Here is a 12,409-nt window from a genome sequence, read left to right as displayed (position 1 = left end):
ACTGTGCCTTGTGATTCGTGGACAAAGCCACGACGAATGCTTTGGGCTCTCAGGATGCATTTTTTATCAATGTGAATGGCATGTCATTCATGAAAGCCACATATAACACCATAACACTTTTTTCTAAACGTGTCTTAATGGGTGTTTTACCATTTCCACCAAAAGGAGTATTCTCTGTTTTGATGGATGTTCCTTGCCTGGCATATTTCAATCTCCCCACCTCCCCTCCCTTCTTTTTTTTCTTGTATCTATTTAAAAGATTTATGACTTTTTCATTGTTCTGCCTGGAACTTGGCCAAATGTCGAGATCAAAAATCCCCCCTGCCAAAAAAAAAAAATTTAAAAAAATCCCCCCTCACCAAAATTAGGGTGACCAGAATGAAACAGGACCTGTGGAAAAGCCTTGAATTGTGGGAAAGGAAATATTCCCCAATACCATGGAAACACATTCCATTTTCCAGTTGCTCCTGAATAAATGAAGCTTGTGTTCTCTAATTCCCAGACTCCAATCTCAAGCACACCTAGCTTTAAAGTACCTGGGAATACTGTTAAAAACATCAAGGTTTCATTGAACAATGTTGTTGCAGTTTTAGCAGCAAAGCTTTTTTTTTCTCTCCCCCCGCTTCAGGAAATCACCATCAGTGTTCTCTAAAAAGCATCTGCAAAATATCCACAATCCACAAGGTGCTTATAAGAATTAGTCTTAGTAGCTAAGACTCTACCATGGTGCTTCAAGCCCTTCTCGTACCATAAAAATTGCTATAGTAGTCAGAAACACGTAACAAGCCCCCGCCAGCCAAGCCAAGTATTTCACTAAATTTCTTTTTTGAATTTTGAATTGAATTTTTCTCACGTAAATGAAACGTACCGTATGGCTACTATGACATGATCTTCATACAGACTAAACCATGTGAGGGTTGAGTGCAGAGTGAAACAGGAGAGGCAGGATGGCTCTAATGCATGTGCCTATGAAATGTATCTAATATGATTATTCACACGGTCATGGGAGCAGATTTTTTAGGAGACATAGCATGGCTTTTCTACATTTTGAGTTAAATTCCTGGCTGGGCTCAGAATTAGTGCTGTTTTTACACTTGGTTTACATCAGTAAGTGTTATTCCAGAGGGCCAACCTTTTGGTCGGTGTACTGTGAGTTAGTCGTGCATCCTCCCTGAGTGCCACTCCGAACCCCTTTGTCTACCCAGGCTACTGTTCTGCTTTCCGCTTTGTGCTCCCTGCCCAATCTCCTGCTCTGCTTTCTGCTTCCTGCCTCCTTCTGTTGTGTTACTTGTCTGATCTACTACATACCATACAAAGGGTGTCTATGCCACTTACCTCACTCGTGCCACAGGTTGGCTATTCGTGTGTTAAAATAATAAGGCCTCATACTGGTCATAGGAGGCCTTATTATTTTAACTCAAGGAAGGAGAGATTGTGGACGACAGAGGTTAACTTATGTCAAGAGTCTATCTAAAAGGACGAATGTATCGACACTGGAAATGTTGTATGCCTCAAAGAGAAGAGATCTGTGGAAGACCATGATCACCAACATCCTGTTTGGATATGGTACCTAGAGAGAAAGAGAGACTGGTCAGAGTGATGGTTAGTTCTTTGAACTTGTCACATCTGAAGACAAGTTTAAAGCTTCTTGGCTCCTATGGGAAATGATTTTTATTTGCATGCAGCCTTACAGCTGTATGAGAAGACATAGTTCGTTGCATCAAGAACCGACAGGGAGATCAACCCAGTCTTACAAACTGCAGCAAACTTTGCAGTCCTACATGAGATTTACTCTTGCAGAACCAGCCACCAGCCCCATCCTTTCTGGAGATGTCCTCCCAGACAGGCCCTTCCTTTCCAAAACTGTGAGCCTTCTCCAACATGCATTTACAAGGGGAGAATCGAAGAACATTTGGAAACACCTCCTTGTTTCTTGCACAGGTTGTTCTGTTAGAGGCCCTGGAGCTCACAAGTCCATTGATATCTAGGAAAATTTCTGAGGATACACTGAAAATGTGGCCTGTCAGTGTGGCCTCACCTCTGCTTCATAGGAACCTATAACTTCCCTAGCTCTCCGCACACTGCGCTGTGCTCAGTCAGGAGCTGTCCTGTGGACCCACATCCACAGCACAGCAAGGCTCTGTAATAAAGAGTACATCCAGGCTGCTTTGTCAGTGCATGACAATTTTTATACCCACCACTTTCTGGCTATGGCTTATCCCCTCCTCTCACGTGGACCACAAGCCACCTCATTTATAGGTGCATGTGATACCATGGAAATGACCGATCCCTTCCTCTAAGCCCCTGGCCTGGAATCCACAAGGTTTTCATCTTCTGCATCCCTCAGGAGACGGAGTCAAGTTATAAACACATTAAAATCTGTTTCAGCAAGGCTCAGTGTCCCCTTTGCTCACACACCCATGACCACAAGCTAAAAGACTTCACATCCCATTTCCAGTCCTCTGCGCCATTTAGTCCCCAACTCTGTTTATCTTCATTTTTTTTTTCTGTATAAAATTCATGCTTGTAAAAATAAAGGCTTAATAGAGCTAACAGACTGAAGTTAGACCCTGTGGTGAGAGATTCAGTGAAGAAGTGTGACCATCTTTTGAACATAGTGAGGGAAAAAAAGTCTTTTGTACAAAGCAAAAGAATCTGCCGGCAGTTTGCAACATGAGATCGGTCCAGGAAATATCATTCAGTTGTCTGTGATCATCCACACCTCCGAGAGAGGAAATTCTTCTGCTCTTCATCTCTCTGCATGTCTTAGGTTTTCTTCCTGTTGGCCATCACTTTAGCAAATGAAGACTTACCACACAGAATGAATCTGTCACAGCAACATCCATGGTCATGTTTAATGGAGTCTTGTTTCTTTAAATAAAAAAAAGTTTCAGGCCAGAATAATTACAGCATCTAGTCTGATCCCTCTGTATAACACAGACCACTGAATTTCACTCATTTACTCCTAAATCAAGATCAATAACTTAGATGCATAGAGAATGAGGGGTGGAAGGGACCTCAGGAGCTCATCTAGTCCAACCCCCTGCTCAAAGCAGGACCATCCCAACTAGATCATCCCTGCCAAAACTTAAAACTGACTTGAAACCACCCAATTTAAAACTAATTAAAGCCTTTTTTCCAGCTAGACATCCCAGTGGCCTGTCATCCTCAGCCCTGCCTTCTAATCACCCTCACCAGTGGTGGCCTTAGGGTTGTTGGGGCAAGAGAGTCATTTGGGGCCCCTTAGAGGCTTAATTTTGATGACCTATAAGCAAGTCAGACATTTTTTATTTCAATTTCACTTTTCCCTATCCGTGAAACTTATTCATAAGCTGCAGAAAGAACAATGTTTTTAATAACTTCACCCCCAAAAAAATTGTGGCAAAATTTTGGGTCCCCCTGAAGTGTGGGGCCCCGGAGCTGTCATCTGGTTTGCCCTCCCCAAAGGCCACTACTGCCCTCACCATCAGACATCTGCACCGCCTTCTTATAGTAGCTTCCCACAAAAGCTAGAGGGTAAATATTACAAAAGTATACAAATTAGGATTATGACATCCTAGAACCCTAAGGAAAATAAAGTAGGTAGAATCTGCTCTTATTCCTCCCTCAGTGGTACTTAGGCACTGAGATGCAATCCTAGTTCATCTTTCTCAAGTCCCTGAAAGAAGTTACTACAGTAATGGTGGGTCCTCCTCCTCCTTGCTGCTTTTTGTGATTTAAGGCTAGAATAAAAGTGTGTTATGAAACTAGACAGGTTGACTGGAGTTGAGCATGGTAGAAGAGAGTTGCTTTTTGGCACCTAAATTTCACTAAGACACCTTAGGTTGGGGGTGGGCAAAATGTGGCCCGCAGGTTGGATGCGGCCTGCCAGGCCATTGTATCTGGCCCATGGGGCCTCTAAAAAATTTAGAAAATTAATATTTATCTGCCCCTGGCTGTCTGTCATGCAGCCCTCAATGGCTTGCCAAAACTTGGTAAGAGGCCCTCCACCTGAAATAATTGCCTGCCCCTGCCTTAGGTGGAACAAAGTTCCTGGCCCCAGTGTCAACCCTACAGCATTTCTGGGAGACCTTGAACAGGTTACTTCGTCTTTGTATATCTCAGGTCCCTAGCTGTAAAAGACTGTTGTACCACGGAGATCTGTCCTGAGGATGAATGTGTTAAACATTGTGTAAGCTCAGTTACCATAATAATAGAGGCCAATAATAAATCTGCAACCTGATTATTAAGCATGTTGAGCACCAGTCCTAACTGGCTACAGAGGACATCGTGGTTGCATAGCACTAAGTCAGGACAATTATTTGGATGCCTATGTACCAAACTCTGTGCTTAACCTTAGGCAGCGTTGAAAATACTGGCATAGGCCCTGTTCATTTTATTCAGTGCTCCCCCTTGTTACAGGGCCAATTAAATCTGTTTGTTTTGCGTTTCGGCATATAGGGTAATCGAGACCTCTCATTCTTTTAATGCTTTCTTGGCAGCCCAAGTGCAAGCGTTAAAATGGGTTCGACAGAGATGAATTGTCCCTGGCCGCAGGAGTGAACAGGTATAAGGTGTTCAGTCTTCCTTCACTGTTACATTAGACTCTCCAAGACCCAATCGCAAACAGCTGAGTGGATCAATAACCCCTGTGTTTTCAGGCCATGCTTATTAAAGGTGGTGCATGGAAAAAAAAAAACAAAAAACTTCTCTATTTATATCTGGAACTTAATGAAGTGAAATTATCACAGCCGACAGGCGCTGGTGTTGTAATTCAGAGACATGGCTTGGCTTAAGGGGATTTGCAGGCTGTTTTTATTCCAAATAAAAAAAAAATAGTGAAACCTAATCCCCTAATCAGTTCCAATTTACATATTCACGGGTCTTGTTTCCATCCTGCTTGGAGGGGGAAAAAAAGATGGTGTTGGAGTCACGGAGTGATTATTTGATTAAGTAATTATTAATCCCAGAGTGGTCTGATTAATACTGAGCAAGCTAAACAAGTGTGCTGGAGCCTGGCTGATCACCTTAACACCACTGTAATGCACAGAGGTAAAGCTGGCAGATGCACATTTTTACCTGCTCCACACTGAGGAGTTTTGTTCCCTTGAATTCAGCTTTTTACCTCCCAAGGGGTTAATATTGTACTCAATGAAGTGTTACAAATTTGAATTTTATCTGTGGCTAAATGCAATACCAAATGCTGATCTTGATTTTCAGGCTGGAAACTCCATCCTGGATCTGTGTGTAATTCAGTTATTATATAAGTGGAAAGAAAAGAAAAGGAAAAATAACCCCTCTCATTATATGCATATATATTGGAATGAATAGGGGCATTGCCTTCTGCTGTGAGCGAGTTGCATGGGCCATGCTGTATATTCATCGGCTGATTGCAGGGTAGCTAAGATGCCCCTTGAGAATTATATTGATCTTCTAAAAGAGGAGGAGAGATGATGGGCAGAGAAATTTGGTGGAGGGGGAAGATGGGAGAGTGCTATGCCTGCAAACTTGTGCTGTATCACACACAAGGATATGCCAGGTGCAATGCAATTGCACACATATGTGTTATTTAGAAAAGATTTGTGTGTTCTGCTCTCTGGGGTACTTTTCAGTGAATTCATATGGCAGAAATGAAATAATTAAATTCATGCTAGATTCAACTAAACTATAAAAAAGTGTAACCAAATGCTACACCTGGCAGCATTAATCCCACCCTAAAGCATCTTCAGAGTCCTTCTAAACCTCACCTGCTTACCTGCTCCTTATGAAAAGTCTAGGATGATGGACATGCGGTGTCTCATGCTATTGATTAATGAATCTGAGCCCTTTTTGACCATGATACAAAAGTGAAAAGCAGAGTCAGAAGTGCCTCACTGAGCTGACTCTCTCTCTCTCATGCTAGCAGTGATGCCAGTTGATGCCATGTGGATTCAATTTTCAATAATAAGTGCTCCTCACATTTTCAGACAAAAGCATCAAGTTAATCTTGTCTGTATGTTGCATTTGTGCTTAAATATAAGCATGGGTTTAAGTGATTTGCTGAATTGAAGCCATCCATTTCCCCCCACCCCCCCAAATCTCAGCACTCCACAGCATGAAATCACTGGGAGAGCTTGTTATTTTTCCTTCATCATTGGTTATCTGCCTGTCTACTTCTTGATCCAAAGGAGATACTTCCAGATCTCTTACATTACATAATTAACACATATTGGAGGCAAATGGTTTGCAGGCAACTGGCAGGAGGAAATCAGGATTGCTTTATGACTGATTTGCTAATGAAATTTGTACAGTCCGTTACAAATATTTTCATGAGTTCCCCTTGGCCTTTCCTTTTTTTGTGTGTATTTAGCCAAATTAGCAGATTTCATTGGACTCTGACAGGCCACACCATGAGCGCTTCTGCTGTGGCCTCAACCTTGCAAAGTCTTGGGCTGTCAACTGCGCACCTTAGCACCCGCGTCTCCCCCAGCCCCTGTTCCCCTTCTGAGCATTAGCAGTATGCAAACTGAAATGATTATAGGCACTACAACCCAATCTTCTGATGAACAAGCAAATTTAAATTCCCTTTGCATCATTTTAATGCAATGCAATATAAATGAATGGCATTAGGGAAGTTATTTATTGGTAGAATACGGTAGGCAATCCACAGGTCACTTTGCGTGTTTATTTTTCCTTTGAAAAAAACTCACGCCCTTTGTTCAGTCCATCATGTGGCCCTTGATAAGGTGTGAATGAACTTTTAGGTCCATGAAATTCCTATTTGTAAAGCTTTGTTCATGGATCCAGAAATGCTGACCCACGTCCACTGCCTTTGAAGCAGGCTGCTGCCCTGTAGACAGTCACATGAGTTGGATAAAAAGCAGGAAGAATAGCCCCCATCTGCTGAGATCACTGGAGATGAATCAGCAGAGGATAAAAGCAGTGATCCCCACGTTACAATTCAAATCACAGCAGCGAGCCTCTTAGCAGAATAATTGTAGACTGAAGCATCATGCAGGTGGCAATTGCAATGTGAAAAGACAAGAAAAAAATCTATTCTATTCCGGTTGTTCGGCCACTTTCATTACAGAAAGGTCCCGGCACCTTCCAGTCATGCATTAAGTGTTGTGACTGTCACCTGTTTCTATTCCCTGCATCCACCACCTCATGTGGGTTTGCTAAGTAAGGGGCTATCTATACCTTGTCCCCACTGCAGGACCCCGAGCACCTCTCATCCACTCACTCATGTTTTCACATGCCAAATCTTGAAAACTAGCAGGAAGACTGCTCTGGGGACAGACCACTGGCTTCTTTCAAGACTGTCGTAGACCCACCCCACACACATCCGACTTTGCAAGAAAACCAGTCACATTGAACTGCTCAGATGCACATTTCTGCCACGTTTGCTTTATGCACCCATGCATTAATGGGTCATCTTATGTCCACACAAAGTCAGCAGTTGCTTTTCAGTTGATCTCCTCGAACTTCATCACAAATACTCGTACAAGTGAACCTGTTCAGCTTTTCTGTGGAGGGGGTTGACTTCAACTGGTTATGAACCTTAGGCTCTTCATTTAGATCCTGAGCTGAATGCCTGCAGATGAGCTATCCAGAGGCATCGTTGGACTGGAATCCCATAAACTATTATGGTCCCTTTTATATATCCCCTTTCTTGTTGCTCTGTCTGCTGTAATTGTATATAAAGACACTTCTTTACTTGAGCCCTTACTAAAAATTATATTGGGCTTATATTGACACAAATAAAAATCATTAAAAGGGGTGGGGAATGTAGATCATTCAGGTACATTTGGACTTGAAGGTAGAATGATGGTAGGAGGAGATGGGAGAGATGCATTCAAATTTTCTCTGTGTGGGGATTGTGTTATTCATTGTGTTATTCATCACTCAAAAGAGCTAGCATGAGATAGGAATGGGTCGCCAGAATCCAAGAAAGGAAAGCAAAAGTTTATTGTAACGTCTCAGTTCTCAGAAACTGCTCTCACTGATTCATCTACCCAGACTGTTGTTTCCTCTGGCCATGTGAGTTTTTTTTTTTTCTCATTGATATCATGCTTCTTCATATTTTGTGTAGAAAGAGCGAGTGAAAGAGGAACCCTCTCTGTCTTCTAATCAACCTTTTCTTCCTCTTTTCCTTCCTGCTTGATTCATTCAAGGATGGCACAATATGTTCTGTGATGTCATAATGCGTAGCCATAAATAGGACTGTGCCTCATAACCACTAATTATGGTGGATGGCCTTGCACAGAGTGAAGTTTACTTATGTTCAGAGGATGAGTACAAGGTCTTTGGACCATGCATAATTGAAGGTCTCCATGCAGAAGTGTTTCATCTCTAATAAATCAGACAGGAATTAGGGAGTCAAAGTCTGGAAGAATTTCTTTAGGTGATATGAAAGGAAGACGAAGGCTGGTCAAAAAAGGAAATCCGTTTTTTATTTATTTATTTATGTATAGCATTTTCCAGCACTTCATTTAAAAATAAAAAGAGCAGAACCATGTCAGTTTCCAGAATGACTCAAAATAGCACATTTTACCAATTAAAAAAAAAAAATCATTCTGAGGGTTTTTTTTTTCCTATTTCAGCCCAAGACTTCTGTTTCATTTTAAGATTTTGATGTGAGTTTAGCATTTTGTTTTGAGATTCCTGTACTCTATTAGATGTTAAAGCCACAAAATGTTTCAGCATTTTCAACAGGAAAATGCTCAAGGTTGATCGCTTTTGTATGACATGCAAAAATATTAAGAAAAGGCTGTTTTAACAGTGGTGCACAGATACTTTCTTTGGAATGTTTTTTGTTCCACAAAATCATTTGGAATTAGGAGTCACCCCAAGTCAAGATCAAACCAAATAGAAAAAAAAAGATGAAACAGATATTTTTTTCAGCCATTTTTTTTTAGGATACAGTTAAGTATTTAAGGTTGCTTGTTAAAAAAAGATCCAGAAAATGTTCCCAAGTGTTTAGTGGGAAGAGGGTGTCGGGATTCTGGTGAAAGGGACCAGTTCTGGAGACCAACATCTGCCATTCATCGGTAGAGTTGGCAAACCACACCACACCCAGCAGTAATGTTAGCTTCTGCACTCTCATCCGCTCAAATTGATCTCAGCAGAACCACTTCCCGGAGTCAGCGAGTAACTCTGTTCCTTTTACCTTGCTGCTAAGATTGTCCTCAAGGCTGTAAGCTGTTCCTCTAATGTGGTCTGTTTACTAGTAAATGGGCTAACAACATCTCCCACGGGCTGCCCACATTAGCTGGTGTAAAGACCAAACCAACACTTTTGGTTAATCCCAAATGGACATGGATTCAAACCAGTAACTATGTGACAGGCCATCTAGCTAGTTAGAATAGCAGTCAGTTATAGTTGGCTGAAAAAAAATGCTAACTATTTTGCAATAAAATCTTCAAAAGAAACAGAAATCTTAATTTAAAAAAATAAAGTGTGAAAAGTCAATTACCAAAAAGTTAAAAGTGTGAAATTGACTTTTCTCCAAAAAGTCATTTACCTTATCTATCTATCTATCTCTATCTATTATAGATAGAGATAGATAGATAGGCTGATACGCTATCTATCTATCTATCTATCTATCTCTATATATAACTGATACCATTTCATCTACCTATCTATCTATATCTATATCTATCACACATAGATATAGACATAGAGATAGATAGATAGATAGATAGCGTATATCTATCTATCTATCTATCTATCTATAATAGATAGAGATAGATAGATAGATAAGGTAAATGACTTTTTGGAGAAAAGTCAATTTCACACTTTTAACTTTTTGGTAATTGACTTTTTGGAAACTTTGACTTTTCACACTTTATTTTTTAAATGAAGATTTCCTTTTCTTTTGAAGATTTTATTGCAAAATAGTTAGCATTTTTTCATTTATATAATAGATAGATTGATATCATATATATAGATAGATAGATAGATGTTAAAAAATAATTCCAGATGATATTTTGTTGAACTGTTGCAGACATTGCCAGGTCTCTTTCTATGCAGCGGGCAGCTTATACCATTTAAATTGAGAGAGAGAGAGAGAGAGAGAGAATGATTCAGACTATGCAAATCAAAGATCCAAATTCACACAGGGTTCAGGAATGATCAGAGCTTGGTGTTTCCTTGAAGCCCATCTCCAACATCATCTGTTTATGCTTCTTTGGAGTTTACAGTTTGTAACCTTTCAGAAATAATTGTAGAAATCTGAATAATTAATAATCTGAGTTATTGGACTATGAGATCTGTCCCACGGAGTCAAACTATTGAACCACATATCCTGTCTCTAGGATGCCCTTCATATTTGACACTTCATATACTTAGCCAAGATAATAAAATACTTTCTTTAACCTATATAACATCTCACCCTGGCAAAGAGAAGATTTAAACATAGATTACTGTCCACCCCCTCCCTAGAAACTGAGTCTGTGTCTTGTCCAAGATGAACAACTGTGATGAGCTGGAAACATTTTTTGGGCAGGATAGGAAATGGTTCTCACTAGTTACTCATTCCAGGTTCGATCTGCTAACACTTTGCCTCCTTAAAGGGGGTTTTGAATCACACAACATAAAACCTTGTCCAGAGAATTCAGGGTGCCCAAGGAAAACCTCTTGTGGAAGGTGGAAATACATGTCGTAAGACTTAGCGTCTAGTGTCTTGATTTTTCCCCCATCATGTTTACTTCCTGTATTTTTATATTTACTTAAGCCCTCCATTAGTTTATTAGCTTGACAGCAGCCCAGTTAATTAGACCGTCTTCTCTCCACTACTGTAAGTGGCACATTTAGCTCCCTGAGTGCACACAAAATTTAGTGCCGCTGCTGCCGCACTTCTCAAAACAAATAAAAGATTTGCAAACTACCCACCAAGCATCCAACATAATTAAAGTGCATTTGTTACCTTTCGGCACCAGCACACAATCGAGGCCTTGTAAGAAGCAAGCACTCCCCCCGATTGGCCTGTTTTTCTTTGAGAGGGAAGTGTGCCAGAAATGCTACCACCCTAGGTAACCTAAGATCTCAGGGAGCAGCAAATGGACAGTTGCAACCAGCGTGCTGGGCTGTGGGGAGATCTATATGAATGTGAATGTCTATATCTATAGCTATATATATATGCAAACATGCACATACAGAGGAGTATAGTTCTCTGGGGGGGGAGGGAAAAAAAAGAGATGGAAAGCCTCCTCGAAATTGCCCTCCATGCACAGGTATGTAAATGACTCTGGAGTCTTGCTGTCCACTGCTGCCATCAATTACAATGTTATTCAAGATAAAACAAACACCATTTCAATTAACTGCATGTACAGTGGTGGTTAGGGGCACGGGCAGGGAAGAGGAAGCAGGGGAAATTTTGGAAAATTGAACTTTTTTTTTTTTCTTCTCTAGATATGCACAAATAGAGGTTGCCTTGAGGTACTGTGTGCATAGCCATGAATGGTGTTAATCTGCCAGGGAACGCTGTCGTACTGAAAGTGAACATGGGAGGAAAAAAAAAGTGATATTTAAAAAAAAATTATCCAGTTCCTCCTGGCTTACATTAACCCTTCGTGTGCTTTTAGAAGTCCCTTAGAGAAGAAATTTCCGCGTAATCTAGTGCATTACTGTCGCTGCAAGAGATGGACCCTAACCCTAAAAGGACTTGTGTCAGGGGACTTGCTAAGGAGAGTCCTTTATATCATATGAAAAGAAAGAGTTTTCATAACGATACTTGGCAATGCTTGGTTCATTCCTGTCAGCTATTTTCTCATGCATAGAATTGTTTTAACAATGTTTGTGAGTGTTGGCTGGATAGGGCCATCATTAGAAAAGGGCTGGTAAGTTAAGGGACGGCTGATGGAAGAAGAATAATCTTGTCTTTAAGGGTCTGGGAGATTGCATTTCATTTCCCATCTGTGCCACTATATGTGATACTGGACTTCTTGTGAGCACTTTGGGGTAGATACTTGGCTTAGCGTCATGGGCATCCTATTCCCAGCTGAGGATCTGTAGGTGCCATAATCCAAATCATACCTTCTGCTCACAGAACATCATCCCATGCAAGTCGAGAAGTATTTAATCCAATCCCTGATGATATAATCCCAAATAGATCATTCACAAATGAGCCATTCATCTGATGACTTTCACCTCCCTTTCTCAGCATGGATTGTCTGCGACTGACTTCCCATTTTCTCAAATGTATTTGCTCTTTGAAACTATTCAGCAAAAGTCTTTCTATCCTAGAGCTGTGACTTGCAGAGTGGTCACTTGCCATCATCATGGGTGTTTGATGCTCAACATCTGAAATGCATTTGATTTATTTGGACCGGGCACACAAGGAACACGGCGGTGTGGTTTTGTTTCCATGACTAGATGAGTTTCACCATTTACCTGGCTGAAATGTTAATTGTTTAATTATTCAGGTGTTTTTTTGTTCAAATTCACCTAG

Source organism: Alligator sinensis, unplaced genomic scaffold (assembly GCF_000455745.1).
Source record: "Alligator sinensis unplaced genomic scaffold, ASM45574v1 scaffold282_1, whole genome shotgun sequence".
NCBI lineage: Eukaryota > Metazoa > Chordata > Crocodylia > Alligatoridae > Alligator > Alligator sinensis.
Note: the sequence above shows the minus strand (reverse complement) of the source record.